Source organism: Saccopteryx leptura, chromosome 3, assembly GCF_036850995.1.
Source record: "Saccopteryx leptura isolate mSacLep1 chromosome 3, mSacLep1_pri_phased_curated, whole genome shotgun sequence".
Classification (NCBI taxonomy): Eukaryota; Metazoa; Chordata; class Mammalia; order Chiroptera; family Emballonuridae; genus Saccopteryx; species Saccopteryx leptura.
In genome coordinates this window covers 319,420,527-319,437,058 of record NC_089505.1, presented here as the reverse complement: position 1 = coordinate 319,437,058, position 16,532 = coordinate 319,420,527, and positions in this window count along the sequence as shown.

The following is a 16,532-nucleotide window of genomic DNA, read 5'->3' as shown; positions in this document are numbered from 1 at the left end:
AGAGTCCTGGTTCCCAGTGAGAGAACCATAGGTGCAGATAATAATCGTAAATCATTTCCAAACTCTAAGAGGTCAATTCAAAGGACAGCTATAGGACCCAGACGGTACTGTCAGCAAAATATGACTGTCTAGCCAGGAAGGTTTGACAATATTCCTGTGGTAGTCTCTCTCTCTTCACCCTTTCTCCTCTGTGTGTGTGTGTGTGTGTGGGTGAGTGTGTGTGTATGAGGGTGTCTGTTTAGCTTTGAATTTTTTAAGGTTTGTTAGCTGATTGAAGTGATAGCCAGTGTAAGTATGCTGACATTTGGCTTCTTACCTTTAGAGATTATTATTAGGATCTCAGGTGGCTTCAGTACCTGTGGATATGTTTGCAAATCTCTGTTCTGTCAACATGTCAACCTGGTTGGTTGTTCCTGATGAAATTCCATGACTGAAATTTGAAGATGGGTTTCAGTTTGAAACCTGTTGTATTTGAGAGTGAGGGAGTTAGTAAAACTTTGCCTTCTGAGCTGCCTGAGCTGTTAGGCTTTAGAATGCCATTTGACATTACTAAACCATAATCTCTTGCTTCTAAATTGGGGTATCCTCACACTGAAGTGACCCTTCTTATGTAAGTTGGGTGTCTCTGGAAGGCAGAGCTGCATTACTGAGGAATCAGGTAGGGTAGAGACACAGCCCTGAGGGCTCTAGCCTAAAGCTCAGAAAGGGCAGGATCAGGAGTGGCAGTAGAGACCCTGCAAAGCAGTATACTCCTCCTTCTCAGTCATTATAAGACTTCAAAATAAGCATTTATTTTTTTAAAATATCAAGTGGTCTTAACATTTTTTTTTCATATTTAGATTTGACAAAAATAAAACTAATTTTATTGAGTTCTTCCTTTGTGCCAAGAACTCTTCTAAGCATCTTATGTTCATCAAGCTTTTAATCTGTAAGACAGTTACATAATCCAAGCACTATTAATATCCCCTTTTGTAATGACTAAACTCAAGTACAATTAAGTTAAATATTTTGCTCTTGGTAATACAATATGGCTAGAATGTAAAATCCCAAGGGTTTGAACCTAAATCTAATCCAACCCTAACCTTAAACCTAAACCTAATCTAAATACAATCCTAACCTTAACCCACAGTCTCCAGAAAACTCTCAATCACTATGCTATAATGAACAATTACACATTTATCAATATTATTTTGGGACTAGTGAAATCATTCAAAACAAAATAAAATGCATATGAATTTCTATCTTGTGAAAAATATGATAATTTTATTCAATAGATTGATGAATTCAGTGAATGACCAAGTATTATGACTTTGGGCTAGTGAGTTAAAGAAGATATATAAAAACTGTACATGCTATTTATGCTTAAGTCTCACGTTGTTTTAAGGTAGAAAAATGCTCCATGAAGACTAAGATATAAGTCATTTGTGAGGGTTTCAGAAATGGGATATTTTGTTTTAAAATTGACATTGACATTTTTATAAAATACTCTTTTTTCTCATAAGATTTTATCTTACCTCAAAGATGGTAATAAACAGCAATTATGTTTTACTATTGAAATAAAATGCTGTCAAAATATTAAATTAGTTATGTAAAACTTAGCTACTGAGAACACAAATATTAAGTCTGCTGCACTCTAAAGATTGTCAAGGTACAAAGGAAAATGGAAAACATCAATACTGAAACAAGTTTGCCAAGAAGTGAAAGCTCATTTAGAAAATGATAGACTCTTCCCTCTTGTGAGCAAAATATCAGCTGTAGGGTCAATGGAAATTAAATACACATTCAGTTTTATATTCAAAGACAGCAACAATGAATATCAAATTCCAGATCCACAAAGAGGCTAGGTAAATAAGACAAAGAGATAACAGAAGAATGCATTTTTCTAATTCTGTTCATTCCCAGAATTTTGCTCCAACAACATTTAGAATAGGTCCTTACGCATCACATAAGTGTTTAATACCTACTTGTTTAAATGAAGAAAATACATCATCATAGCTGAGTTGTATGTTTGTCTAGGTCTACAGAAAGAGGGACATCAAGATATTGATGAACTATATCATATATTTGCCTCTTAAAGAGCAAATAGAGAGGATAATATACTTTTTTTGTATGTTTGGTTTTCTCTCAACTGATAGAAACACAATTTGCTTTAACTCCTTAAAAGAGCCTATACAGGTTAAAAATAAGTTTTTGATAAAAATTTCTCTTCTGAATAAAATCTGTTTAGGAATAACAGTTTAACTCTAAATTTAGTAATTCTAAGCCATCTATGTAAATTGGTCAAATTATTTAAGTTGATAAAAATTTCAATATAAAGGGGAAAAAGAATGTAACACAGCAAGTTGAAACCTTTTCCAGAGTTTGTTCCTTTATAATAGTACAGGATCACTGCTGAGCATGTCTATCTAAAGATTTTTCAGTCCTAACTCAGTTCAATTATCATTTTTCTATGCTCTTTTCTTCACATGGACTGAATAATGAACTTTATTGTATGTCTAAAATTGAGCTGGTTGCTTCATAGAAATATGTAACAGAATATGTGAGATTGTTATTTTCTTGTTTAAATCTTTTCATTGGAATCCTTTGAACTCAAAATAACATCTCAGACTCTTTTTTCTTCTTCTTTTGTATATTTCTGAAGTGAGAAGCGGGAAGGCAAAGAGACAGACTCCTGCGAGCACCACACCTGGATCCACCTGGTATGCCCACTAGAAGGAGATGCTCTGCCCATCTGGGGTGTTGCTCCGTTGGAACTGGAGCCATTGTTTTAGCACCTTAGGTGGGAGCCATGGAGCCATTTTTAGTGCCTGGGCCAAATTTGTTCAAATGGAGCCTTGGCTGCAGGAGGGGAAGAGAGAGATAGACAGAAAGGAGAGAGGGAAGGGTGGAGAAACAACGGGAACTTCTCCTGTGTGCCCTGGCTGGGAATCAAACACGGGACTTCCACATGCCAGGCCAATGCTCTACCTCTGAACCAATCAGCAAGGGCCAAACCTCAAACTCATAATAGTGACTTCTGAGAAAGACTCACCATGAATGCTCTTTTGAGAAATTTTTCTACATCATATTCTATCAATTTCCTCCTTTATTGCTAAGTTTCAGTCAGTATTTATTTTTCTTTCACTTGTCAGATTTATAAACATTTTTTTTTGTATTTTTTCTGAAGTTGGAAACAGGAAGGCAATTAGACAGACTCCCGCATGCACCCGACCGGGATCCACCCAGCTCGTCCACCAGGGGGCGATGCTCCTCCCATTCGGGGCGTTGCTCTGTTGCATCCAGAGCCATTCTAGCGCCTGAGGCAGAGGCCAAGGAGCCATCCCCAGTGCCCGGGCCATCTTTGCTCCAACGGAGCCTTGGCTGCAGCAGGGGAAGAGAGAGACAGAGAGGAAGGAGAGGGGAAGGGGTGGAGAAGTAGATGGGCGCTTCTCCTGTGTGCCCTGGCCGGGAATCGAACCCAGGACTCCTGCATGCCAGGCTGACACTCTACCACTCAGCCAACTGGCCAGGGCCTAAACATATTTTTATGTATGGTTTTTGTCATTGTTATTGTTCAATGCCTTTTATTTCACTTATCAGACAGTGAACAGTTTAGAGTGCATGCTTATTAAAAAAGAAATGATTTCTTACTTTAAGGACACTAGAATATCTGGAGGGAAACAACACTATAAACATAAACAAGGAAATTATATAAAATGAGAAATACCAATTGTGCAGCATTCTCTGCCTCTATTGTAAACATTTTGACAGTTAAGGAAAATGAGTGATCTAAAATGGAACTTTTGGAAAAATTTGGATGGAATTGAACCTAAACAGATATGACAAAACTGGTAAAGAGAGGTGGTTTAAATGAGGAAATGGAATGGGAAGTGGCTCAAGATAACAATGAGAACTTGTTTATCACACCTTCAGTGACATACTCAAGGAGGAGTTAATGGAATTCTGGGAATTTTGTACATCATATACCCCATTATACCTGTGCTGTGGTCCACATATTGAGCAAAGGTGAGGGCTCAAGAGAGTAATACATTACTCTTTTTTTTTCAAGTACTTCACATATTTGAGTGTTCTCAAAGTTCAAGTTGTTATTCAGTATTCTGGAAAAGGGAGGGAACAAATTCTTATATTGGCCTTTTAATAAATATGACTATTGTAATGGATTGTCATCTTGGCTGTGCCTAAACTAATGTGTCCTATAACACATAGCTACAAAGCAATATAGTGTCTCATTTCTCTTTGGGTTATGGTTTTAGGTAGTCAAATTCTAACCACTCCTTTTTATTCTCTTAATATGTGTTTTCTCCCCTCAGCCTAAATTGTTTTGAACTATTGAAAGGTATTTCTTTTGGGTTATTTTCATGTGTGTAATACATGCTTAAGAATTACTAAAATAGCCTGACCTGCGGTGGTGCAGTGGATAAAAGCATCGACCTGGAACACTGAGGTCAACGGTTCGAAACCCTGGACTTTCTTGGTCAAGGCACCTATGGGAGTTGATGCTTTCTGCTCCTCCCTCCCTTCTCTCTGTCTCCCCTCTCTAAAAAATTAATAAATAAAATCTAAAAATAAGTAAATAAAAATAATAAAATCCTTAAAAAAAAGAATTACTAAAATAGTCATTCTAAAGTATAGTTATTTGCTAATCACCATCCCACCTCCAAAAAAGCTATGATCTTAAAAAAAATCAAACTTTAATATACAACATCAATATGATAATGAAACAATCCCTTAAATATAAATAAAAATTATAAATCATTCTTTTATTTATATCTAAAAAATAATAGATTGACATGTATCCCCCCCTCAAAAAATAATGGTACAGGAACATTTATTACATTTATTTTTCTCTGCTCCTCAAATTTGTCTTTTAGTTGTTGAAAGCAGATAAAATCTTTTATCACTATATTTAGACGTCAACTAGGCAGGTTGGTGCCATGGCAACTGCTGAACAAAGAAATGTTAGCAAGGGAGGCTCATGCATGCTCTGTGGAGGTACTTACTTAGTGCCACTTGAGTGAGATTAAAGATACTGCCTGGAAAGACTACATGCCTGGCTGCTCCTGCACCCCTGAAACAGGAGAAGGCGAGCAATCTGAGCACACTGTTACCTGAAAGTCCAAGATATAACTGAAGGTTGGATGCAAATGAGCCTATGTGCTTTGGCTCCTCATCTGAATCCAGGCCACTCTCTGAGCCTCAACCTTAAAAAAATCTTATTCACCTTGAATCCCAGAATTAGTCAAGGTGTTGTTCACTTTATAATAAGATATGGATAAAATCAGGTTATTCCCTTGAATTTGTATCCCAAGCTTTTCTTGTCTTTTATTGCATGCTTAGGTCTCATACAGTTAACAAGTTCTTATTAAGAACTTGCCTTTTCCCCAATACTGTTATAGACACTGGTGATGGAAAGCAGGAAAGTCCAGTAGGCTCCTTGTCTTTTTAGAGCTTAAAGTCACTGGGGGAGACACATGATAAAGTATGATAATACATAACAGTAATACATATACAGTAGACATTTATTCTAAAATGCCATATCTGTAAGTGATGTGAAACCACCAAGCCAGGCAGTTTTCATACATTGGGACTGGCTAATTAGTGATGCATCTTGATAGATGGAGAATCCAAAGGAAGCCACTCTGCAAGGCTGACACTTGAGTTGAGATTTGAATGATGGGAAGGCTAGCCACTCAAGAAAGCATTTTTAGGGGAGGACAGCAGTGCATGGGTGCTTCAGGGAGAATGACCCTGCTATATTCCAGATCATATAGAAGTACAGTGTGGCAGGAGAGTAGACAGCCTAGGCAAAGTCAAAATTGTGCTTGTCTAATCCACCACCTTCATGCACTTCAGAAACACTTCTGTCTTCAAGCACCCTCTAACAGGCCTGGGAGACTCAGGAAGCTGTGTTCCCTGAGAGCTAAAAGGGAGAGCACATACCACCAGCAAAGCATATTGTTTTCTTTCGTTCTTTAGAGCTCCTGCTCACCACAGCTAGATAGAAGCCCAGCAAGGCACTTATGTCCATTAATGACCAGCTAACATGTTGCAGCCCCTGCTGAGTAACAGGGACTGCTGAGTAACCTGGTTGAGAACTGCACTCTGGCTTTAGACTACCACAGCTTCTTCTGTGGCCTTAATCTCCTGCCCACAGGCACCCGGGCTGCCCTCGGCCTCATTGGCCTGCCACAGTGATTACTTATACCGGTCCCAGGGTAATTACAAAAGGGCTCTTCAATAATTATTGTATAGCAGTCCTCTTTCCCTAGGACTCAGAGTATAACACATTTGGAGTCAACCTGAGCAATAAGCAGCATGCTTGGTTTAAAATCATTTTTCACTCTCCATGATCCTTAGATTGAAGTATGTCAACTTTCTATTTCCTTGAGATTATTTTATTCTTTCTTTTCCAGAAGGATCTCAGTTTCTCATGTGATAGTCTCCCCACCAATCTTCCACAGGTACAGATAGGTCTCAGTTTGAGAAGGAACTCAGCTTGGGCTCAAGTCTGTTTTTTATTTTAGAGCATTTACATGGTTCATCTGTCTTGAACACCTCTTTCCCCATCACTGTTCAGAAATGTGTATTATATGGGTGAGCTAAGTGGACTGGGCCATAGCATTTTATAATGCTTCTTGAAAAGGAACAGAAAGTCAGTAGTTTTTCTTTCTTGGGTGTGAGGACTTTTTCTTCTTGTTTCATATAGCAAAATTTATAATGATCTGAGAAGTTCTACATTATTTCTCTCTCTAGTTGTTCAGACATAAGAAGAATAAAGGAGTCTTAGCAAATATGACTTACTGGCAAAAGAAAGGGTCTTTTTTAACCCTTCTAATTTTTAATCTGGTCACAAATGCTTGAAGGATAAAAGGATGCAGACTGTATAGAAATAAAGAGACAGTACCAAAGACAAACATTTCCCTAGACCAGTCATGCTAGCATATTTTCCATGTCCTATTAATGAGTATGAACTAGAAACCAAATAATTAATTTTCTTTAAAATGAGGCTAAGGTGTGTAGGCAGTGCACATATGGAGCTATAGCTGTGGAGATACATTTTCAGGTTAAAATAAAATGTTTTGTTTCATATGACATTGCTATTAAAAGAGAGAAAATGGCTCTTCCTTTTTGAAATATTGACCCTTAAAATAGTGAGAAAATTTATTGCATCTTACATTTAATAGAAACTGTGGGGAAAGTCAGGACATTTGGTAACTTTCTCAAGAAATATTATTAAAAAACCTACCAAGCAGGAAGCACTGTGCTAAAATTTTGAGTGGCTGAGAACAATGAAGACATTCCCATTATGTAACCATATGCTCAACACATTTATTGAGTACCTTGGCAGATTAGTCTTGATAACTGGTATCCAGTTTATAGCTATGTTAATAATATATCCTCCAGGGTTTCCTATGAGAAATAAGTGAGATAAATTTGCTTATAGTATTTGTTAACTGGTAGAGGATTGTTAAATAATTATTTTTCTTCTTTCTACCCTTTTTAAGATAAGATAAAACACTGAATTAAATCCTTAGTGTTTATGACACAAAAACAAACAAACATTTCAAGCAGTTATCTAGTCTTATTTCCTATGACTTTTGTGTCTGGAACCCTAGTTACAACAACAATGTGTTAAATGACTAGGGCTGCCATAACAAAGTGCCACAAACATTGGGGCTAAACAGCAGAAAATTTCCCCCACAGTTCTGGAGGCCATATGTCCCAGATCAAAATGTCTGCTAGTTTTTCTAAGAGCTGTAAGAAAAGATTTGCCCCAGTTCTCTTGCTTTGGTTTGTGGAAGGTTTGTATCTTCATGTTCACATGGCATTCTTCTGTGTGTGTCCCTGTGTCCAAATGCCTTGGTTTTTATAAGAACATCCATTATATTGAATTGAAACTCATCAGAGGTGGATTTAATGGTGGGCACGCTGGGCATGCGCCCTGAGACCTGACTTCTGAAGGGCCCCACAAAACCCCAACTTGACACTTTTTTCTAATGTAAGGGGCCCAATATTTTCTTCTGTGCCTGGGGCCTCAAACAACCTTAATCCACCTCTGAAACTCATTCTAATGACCACATCTTAAATATATATATCTTTCACAACATTATTTCCAAGTAAGAGTACATTTTGAGGACCTGAAGTTAAGACTTCAATATATGTATTGATGGGAAAGGGGAGTCAAGCAAATCAACTTGTAACCATTTGTATTGTTTTACTTGCAGGTTTTGAACACATCCTGTTCTCTACTTTTTTGCTCTGTCTGCTATTCTAAAATCTCTTCCTTTTAATATCTTTTTCCTCCTTCAAGTATACTTCAATGCACACCTCCTCCATGTAGCTTTGACTTGTTTTCTGTAGCTGGAATTGACTTAAGTTTTTAAAACCTAAATACAGTTATTTTGCTTTGTTTTTAAAATAATTTTATTCTGGTACTTATTTTCTATATTTTAACATCTAGTACTATTCAATCAATAAATATTTTTAATAAATGAATGTATTTGTAAAGATGTTTCTTCTTCCTAGATAGGCTATTAAATCTCAAAATAAGGAATCAGGTTTATATTTATTTTTATAATGAATGTTTTTAACACAATCTCTGTATGTGGGGTGGGTGAACAGAGAAAATGCTCAGGTGAGAAAGATAAGACTCATTTGGGAAAGGTTTCTACTCAAGCAAGATCCCAAAGGATGACATTTTTTTGGTAGAATTATGCAGTCGAGAGGCTAGCTCTTAACCTTGTTAATTTTGAAAATTGATTTCAACAGCAAATGAAGAGTGATTTCATTTCTAAGATAAACACATGCATAAGTTGAATGGATAAAATCAGCACATTGACTTATTAATTCACAGTAAGAAATGAACTGTCATAAACACTGAAGGACAATGTCTCTTTGTTAGTCTTATGTGGTAAACCAGATAAAATCATAGGTTTGCTGGGAGAGCATGCATTCAGATCTGGGGATAATCAATAAGTGATTTGAATATTTAATTCATCAGACTAAAGTAGTTTGACACATTTATCTTTTTTTTCCATCCTTTTTATGACTACTTCTATACCTCTCATGCCTCCTGTTATTAACATTAAATGATTATCTATAGTCTATATTCATAGAACTTATTTCATTGTTGTTTCAATTTATTACTCCTTCTGGATTCAACTGCCTTTCTCTTTTTTGTAAGCTGTCTTCATAATGTGCTTGCTAACAAGTACTATTGACTCCCTGTATGCTTCTGTGCCTAGACATTCCTCAATCCCTACTTTCATTGTTTTTTTAGCCTATATTTCTTTTTTTTTATGTTTTTTAAATTAATTTTAATGAGGTGATATTGATCAGTCAGGTTACATAGGTTCAGAGAAAACATCTCCAGGTTATTTTGACATTTGATTGTGTTGCATACCCATTATCCAAAGTCATATAGTTTTCTGAACCTTCTATCTGGTTTTCTGTGGGACCCTCCTCTCCCTCCCCCTCCCCATAACCACCACACTTGTCCATGTCCCGGAGTCTCATTTTTATGTCCCACCTCTGTATGAAATCATATACTTCTTAGTTTTTTCTGTTTTACTAATTTCACTCAGTATAATATTATCAAGGTCTATCCATGCTGTTATAAATGATCCAATGTCATCACTTTCATGGCTGAGTAGTATTCCATAGTACATATGTACCACATCTTTATCAATCATCTATTGAAGGGCTTTTTGGTTGTTGCCATGTCTTAGCCACAGTGAAAAATGCTGCTATGAACATGGGGCTGCATGTGTCTTTACGCACCAGTGTTTTTGAGTTATGGGAGTATATTTCCAGTAGAGGGATTGCTGGGTCATATGGTAGTTATATTTTTAATTTTCTGAGGAACCACCATACTTTCTTCTATACTGGTTGTACTACTTTACATTTCCACCAAGAGTGGATAAGGGTTCTTTATTATCCACAGCCTCTCCAACATTTGTTATTACCTGTCTTATTGATAATAGCTAATCTAACAGGTGTGAGGTGGTATCTCATTGTAGTTTTGATTTGCATTTCTCTAATAGCTAATGAAGATGAGCATCTTTTCATATATCTGTTGGCCATTTGTATTTCTTCCTGGGAAAAGTGTCTGTTCATGTCCTCTTCCCTTTTTTTTATTGTATTGTTTGCTTGTTTGTTTATGGACAAGTCCTGCTGGGGGTGAGGATGACGGAGATACAAAGACCCAATTCTGGGGACCAGGTTGAGTGATGCAGATCCACTTTATTCAGGAAGTAAGCTAGCTTATATACACAGGTTCAGCCTATAGGGTGTTACAGCGTGTCCTTCATAGCCAATGGCTAAAAAGATCAGGGAGCTGCATGGTTGGCGCTCAGTCACTTCCTTATAGCAGGGAGATCCCTTCCTGGGTATGCCCAGGAGGGTTCTGGGAGCTAGAGTATTCTCACAGCATTGCATCAGCCACAGCTGCTAGGAATGTGCTCTGTGCTCCACCCACACCTCCCCCTTTTCCTTTAATTAAGGCCAATTGGACTTGATGAATGACAGCTTGCTGTTGTTGTAGCTTCTGAATGCTACGCATTATGCAATGGAACCCTAGTAGGACTAAAACAACTATAATACCTATTATATATGCTAATAGATTAGCTGGATTAAACAATGAGGCAAGCTTCTGTAATGTTTGACTAGTTAGGAAATAGAATGGGGGTCTTAAACAGGAAATTCCTTCTAGGGGTCGGGATGTCATTTTCCTCCCATTGTGTTACAAAGACCTTCTAGGTGCCATTAAACATAGTTCCATTTTGATTGTAAAAAATGGACGTAGGTCCATGCACGCCCCCTTCCCACAAAGGTTCCAGCATCCAAACACGTAATGGATGGCTTGCTGTGGGCTGCATACTGCATATGGTTGCAAGGCACATTACACAAATTACAATAACATGACAAATCATACAATTTCAACAATTACAAAGGTACATTTCACCAGTCTCTGAGCACTTTGCCAAAAGCATAAAATGTCCTCGGCCTTCTTCTAGCCATGGGAAAAGCTTCCTGGGGCAGGGGAAGGGCCTCCAGCAAAGCTGCCCCCACCCCCCATCACGGTATTTCACATTGTCCAAAATCCATAAGTCCATCTAACAAAGGAGCCAGTGCTTACTCGGGTCATAGTCCAGGAAATCAGTCTATGCACATGGGGTTTCAGCCACCCCCCTCATTCCTGCCATCGTGGCAGGTTTTACACTGTTTCAAAGAGTAGCACATGGCAATAGCAGTCAGCATTTCCATCTCTGCTCTGGAAAGCATGATGGCATCCACCCCTACATCCCAAAATGTCAGCGAACCCACCAGCAGCTTAGCAGGCATTCCCTGCTGTTCCAGCGGCCACTCTGCAATGCAAGCCTGGCTCAGGTTCATCGTCCCACCTCAGCTGCCACCATTTACCTTCTGGAGTCTGCGAATCGCAACTCTGGCCTGATTCTCCTCATCCTCCAAAGATGAACTGTAAACACCAGCTTGCACTGCCAGGCTTGAGCCCCAGGCTGCTGCCACCTGCGTCTGGGAGTCAGTGGTCACTATAGCATACATAAGCAAGAACAGAACACTAGGATCTGGGGATCTGTCAGGGACAATTTTCTGGGCCCGCCCTGCCAAAGCCTCCACATCCCCCCAGGTGATAGGGCATGCACACCGGCTGCGAGGTCTTCTTCTAGAGTGCTGAGGACCTCCTCCTCTCAGGCATAGTTGTAGTGGAGGAGGCCAGGGCTGTGGCTTTGGACGGGTGAACCATTCAGTGGGTGCCCAAGAAACCCTGTCAAGCAGGTTGGGGGGTTCCTGGGATCCAAATTGGCTGAAAAACACAAGCATAACATCTCTCCTGTGTTAGAAGAGGATGTGATCCCCGTCACTGTGCCATGGCTGGGTTCTTCCAGCATTATTTCAGAGAGAGGGCGGGGGAGAGAGAGAGTGAGAGATACAGAAAAATAGAGAAGACAGACAGACAAAAAGAAAAAAGACACATGGGGGTGTGTAGGCTAGCCCATGGGTCTGCAGCAAGAACATGTGTTGGAGAAAATGGCATCTGAGAGGCTGGGGTGGGGCATTGAGCCCTAGCAGGGAATGCAGAAGTAGTGACTTCCACTTTTTCCAGCGGCAGAGCTGATGGTGCAGTTAGCAATTCGGTTGGTTTCATTTCTGCGCACTCGGCTGCAAGTCCATCAAACTCGGTGGCTAAACTACTTTCTTCCTCAGTGGAGGAGAGCAAATAGGAAGGTAGGGGCTCCTCAGAGAGAGGGGGAGCCTGCAATATCTTTGGCACTGGCGGAGGGTCCCCAAGAAGAGCAGTAGTCAGGCAGGCATGTATCACTAGCAGGGCAGAAATGAGGCCAAGAGGGAAGGTTTGTCCCCTATGTACTTCAGCCAAACGGACACACCAGAAAGCTCGAGCCCAAGTATCAGGATCTCAAAGATGCACATCCTGGAGCCAAGGGTTGAAACCTGAGAGGATCTCCCAGTAAGTATAAAGATCCTTTTTACTAACTTTAACTTGCCCACTCTGCAATAGGGCATAGAGGGCTAGAGATTGCGGGGCTCAGAAGTAAGGGAGAAGATTTCCCATTGCAGAGGGTCACTCACCCATCCCTTGGGTGCTGGTTAGGTCCCTGCCCGGGGTTGGATGCCAGTTGTGACAAGTCCTGCCAGGGGTGAGGACGATGGAGACGCAAAGACCCAACTCCAGGGACCAGGTTCAGTGACACAGATCCACTTTATTCAGGAAGTAAGCTAGCTTATATACACAGGTTCAGCCTATAAGGTGTTACAGCCTGTTCTTCATAGCCAATGACTAAAAAGATCAGGGAGCTGCATGGTTGGCACTCAGTCACTTCCTTATAGTGGGCGAGCTCCCTTCTGGGTGTGCCCAGGAGGGTTCTGGGAGGTGGAGTATTCTCACAGCATTGCATCAGCCACAGCTGCTAAGAATGCTCTGCACTCCACCCACATTTGTTGTTGAGTTTAGTGAGTTCTTTGTATATTCTGGATATTAGGCCCTTATCTGTGCTGTTGTTTGAAAATATCATCTCCCATTTAGTTGACTGTCTGTTTGATTTGTTGTCAGTTTCTTTTGCTGTGCAAAAGCTTCTTAGTCTGATGTAGTCCCATTCATTTATCTTTGCCTTAACTTCCCTTACCTTTGGAGTCAAATTCATAAAGTGCTCTTTGTAACCAAGGTCCATGACTTTAATATTTATGTATTCTTCTATGTAATTTATTGTTTCAGGTCTTATATTTAGGTCTTTGATCCATATTAAATTAATTTTAGTACAAGAGAACAAACTATAGTCAAGTTTTATTCTTTTACATGTGGCTTCCCTGTTTTCCCAGCACCATTTGTTGAAGAGGCTTTCTTTTCTCTATTATGTGTTGTTGGCCCCTTTATCAAAAATTATTTGACCATATATATGTGGTTTTATTTCTAGGCTTTCTATTCTGTTCCATTGATCTGAGTATCTATTTTTCTGCCCATACCATGCTGTTTTGATTATCATGGCTCTATAATAAAATTTGAAGTCAGGTATTATAGTGTCCCCAGCTTCGTTCTTTTTACTTAGAATTGCTCTGGCTATTTGGAGTTTTTTATACTTCCATATAAACCCGATGATTTTTTGTTCCATTTCTTTAAAAAATGACATTGGAATTTTGAGGGGAATTGATTTAAATTTGTATATTTCTTTGGGTAATATAGTCATTTTAACTATATTTATTCCTCCTATCCAAGAACAAGTAATATTTTTTCATTTCATTATATCTTTTTCAATTTCCCTTAAAAATGCTTTATAGTTTTTATTATATAGGTCTTTTAAATTCTTTGCTATGGTTATTCCTAGATATTTTATTTTTTTAGTTGCAACCATGAAAGGAGTTGTTTTTGAGCTCGTTTTCTGATGTTTCATTCTAGCATTCAGGAAGGCAATGGATTTTTGTATATTAATTTTGTATCCTGTGACCTTACTGTATTGGTTTACGGTTTCTAGTAGTCATTTTGTGGAGTCTTTGGGGTTTTCAATGTACAGGATCACATCTTCTGCAAAAAGTGAAACATTTACATCTTCTTTCCAAATATAAATGTCTTTTATTTCTTCCTCTTGTCCGATTGCTCGGGCTAGAACTTCTAGCAGTACATTAAATAAGAGTGGAGAGAGTGGACAACCTTGTCTTGTTTCGGATTTTAGGGGAAAAGTCCTGAGTTTTATGCCATTTAATATGATGTTAGCTGATGGTTTGTTATAGATGGTCTTTATTATGTTGAGATATTTTCCTTCTATTTGCATTTTGTTAAGTGTTTTAAACATAAAATGATGTTGCATTTTATTGAATGCCTTTTCTACATCTATTTATAAGATCATATGGTTTTTTTTGTTTTGTTTTGTTGATATGGTGTATTATGTTAACCATTTTACATATATTGAACCATCCTGTGATTCTGGGATGAATCCCACTTGATCATGATAAATTATTTTTTAATGTGTTGTTGTATTTGATTTGCTAATATTTTGTTTAGTGTTTTAGCATCTGTATTTGTTAGAGATATTGGTCTGTAGTTTTCTGTTTTTGTGTTGTCCTTGACAGGTTTTGGTATGAGTGTTATGTTGGCCTCATAAAATGTGTTTCACTGTATTGTTTCTTCTTTAATTTTTTGAAAGACTTTGAGCAGAATGTGAACCAAGTCTTCTTTGAATGTTAGATAGAATTCACTAGTAGGCCGTCTGGCCCTGGACTTTAGTTTTGGGGGAGGTTTTTAATAGTTGTTTCTATTTCCTCCCTACATATGGGTCTGTTTAGGCTTCCTGCTTTTTCATGACTCAATCTAGGAATATTGTATTGTTCTAAGAATTTATCCATTTCTTCTAGTTTGTTGAATTTGGTGGTATATAGTTTTTCATAGTATTATACAATAATTTTTTCCGTATCTATAATATCTCCGGTGATTTCTCCTCTTTCATTTTGGATTTTGTTTATATGAGTCTTTTCTCTTTTTTCCTTGGTGAGTCTTGCCAAGGTTTGTCAATTTTGTTGATCTTTTCAAAGAACAAGTTCCTTGTTTATTAATTTTTTCTATAGTTTTTATGTTCTCTATTTCATTTATTTCAGCTCTGATTTTTATTTTTTCCTTTCTTCTGCTGGTTTTAGGTTGTCTTTGTTATTTTTATTCTAGTTCCTTAAGAGGTGAAGTTAAGTGGTTTACTTGGGCTCTCTCTTGTTTGTTCATATAGGCCTGTAGTGATATGAACTTCCCTCTTATTACTGCTTTTACTGCATCCCAGAGATTCTGATATGTTGTATTGTTATTTTCATTTACCTGTAGGTATCTTTTGATCTCTGTGCTTATTTCTTCTTTGACTCACTCATTTTTTAAAGTATGTTGTTTAGTTTCCATATTTTTGTGGATTTTTTTACCTCTTTTTTGCAGTTGAATTCTAGTTTCAAGGCTTTATGATCAGAAAATATGCTTGTTATAATTTCAATCTTTCTGAATTTGTTAATGTTATTTTTGTGACCCAACATATGGTCAATTCTTGAGAATGTTCCATGTACACTAGAGAAAAATGTAGACTCTGGCACTTTGGGATGAAGTGTCCTGTAGATGTCTATCATATCTAGTTGTCCTAGTGATTCATTTAAGGCCAATATTTTTTATTGATTTTCTGTTTGGATGAACAGTCTAGAGCCATCAGTGGTGTATTGAGGTCTCCAAGTATGACTGTAATTTTGTCGGTTTTTATTTTTATGTCAGTCAGTAGCTGTCTTATATATTTTGGTGCTCCTTGGTTTGATGCATATAATTTAAGAATTATTATGTCATCTTGATTCAGTATCCCCTTAATCATTATGAAATGACCATTTTTGTCTCTGAATCCTTTTGCTGTTTTGTAGTCAGCATTATTAGTTATGAGTATTGCTACACCTGCTTTTTTTTGGATGTTATTTGCTTGGAGTATTGTTTTCCAGCCTTTCACTTTGAATTTGTTTTTATCCTTGTTGCTTAGATGTGTTTCTTGTAGGCAGCATACAGTTGGATTTTCTTTTATTATCCAGTCTGCTACTCTGTGTCTTTTCATTGGTGAGTTTAATCCATTTACATTTACTGTAATTATTTATACTTGAGGGTTCCCTATTGCCATTTTATAAATTGCTTTCTGTTAGTTTCGTATCTTGTTTGATTCTTCTCTTTTATTATTCCATCATTTGTTTTTGTTCAGTTGTAATCCATACTTCTTTCCTCTGTTACTACCTTTTTAAAGTCTGTGGTGGTTTTTTCTGGAGTAGTTACCATTAAGTAATGAAAAGGGTACCTACCATGTTCATTTTAGTACACTATCTCTTGAATGCTTCTGCACTCCATCATCCTTTGCTACTGTTAATCTTCGTCCTCCTCCCTTTTTTTTGTTGTTGTTGTCACAGTTTAAATTTGGTTTTATTGTGTGCTTGGTGGAGCTTTTACTTGTGGTTTTGTTTTGTTTTGTTCTTTGTATCTGGTTGGAAAACCCCCTTTAGTA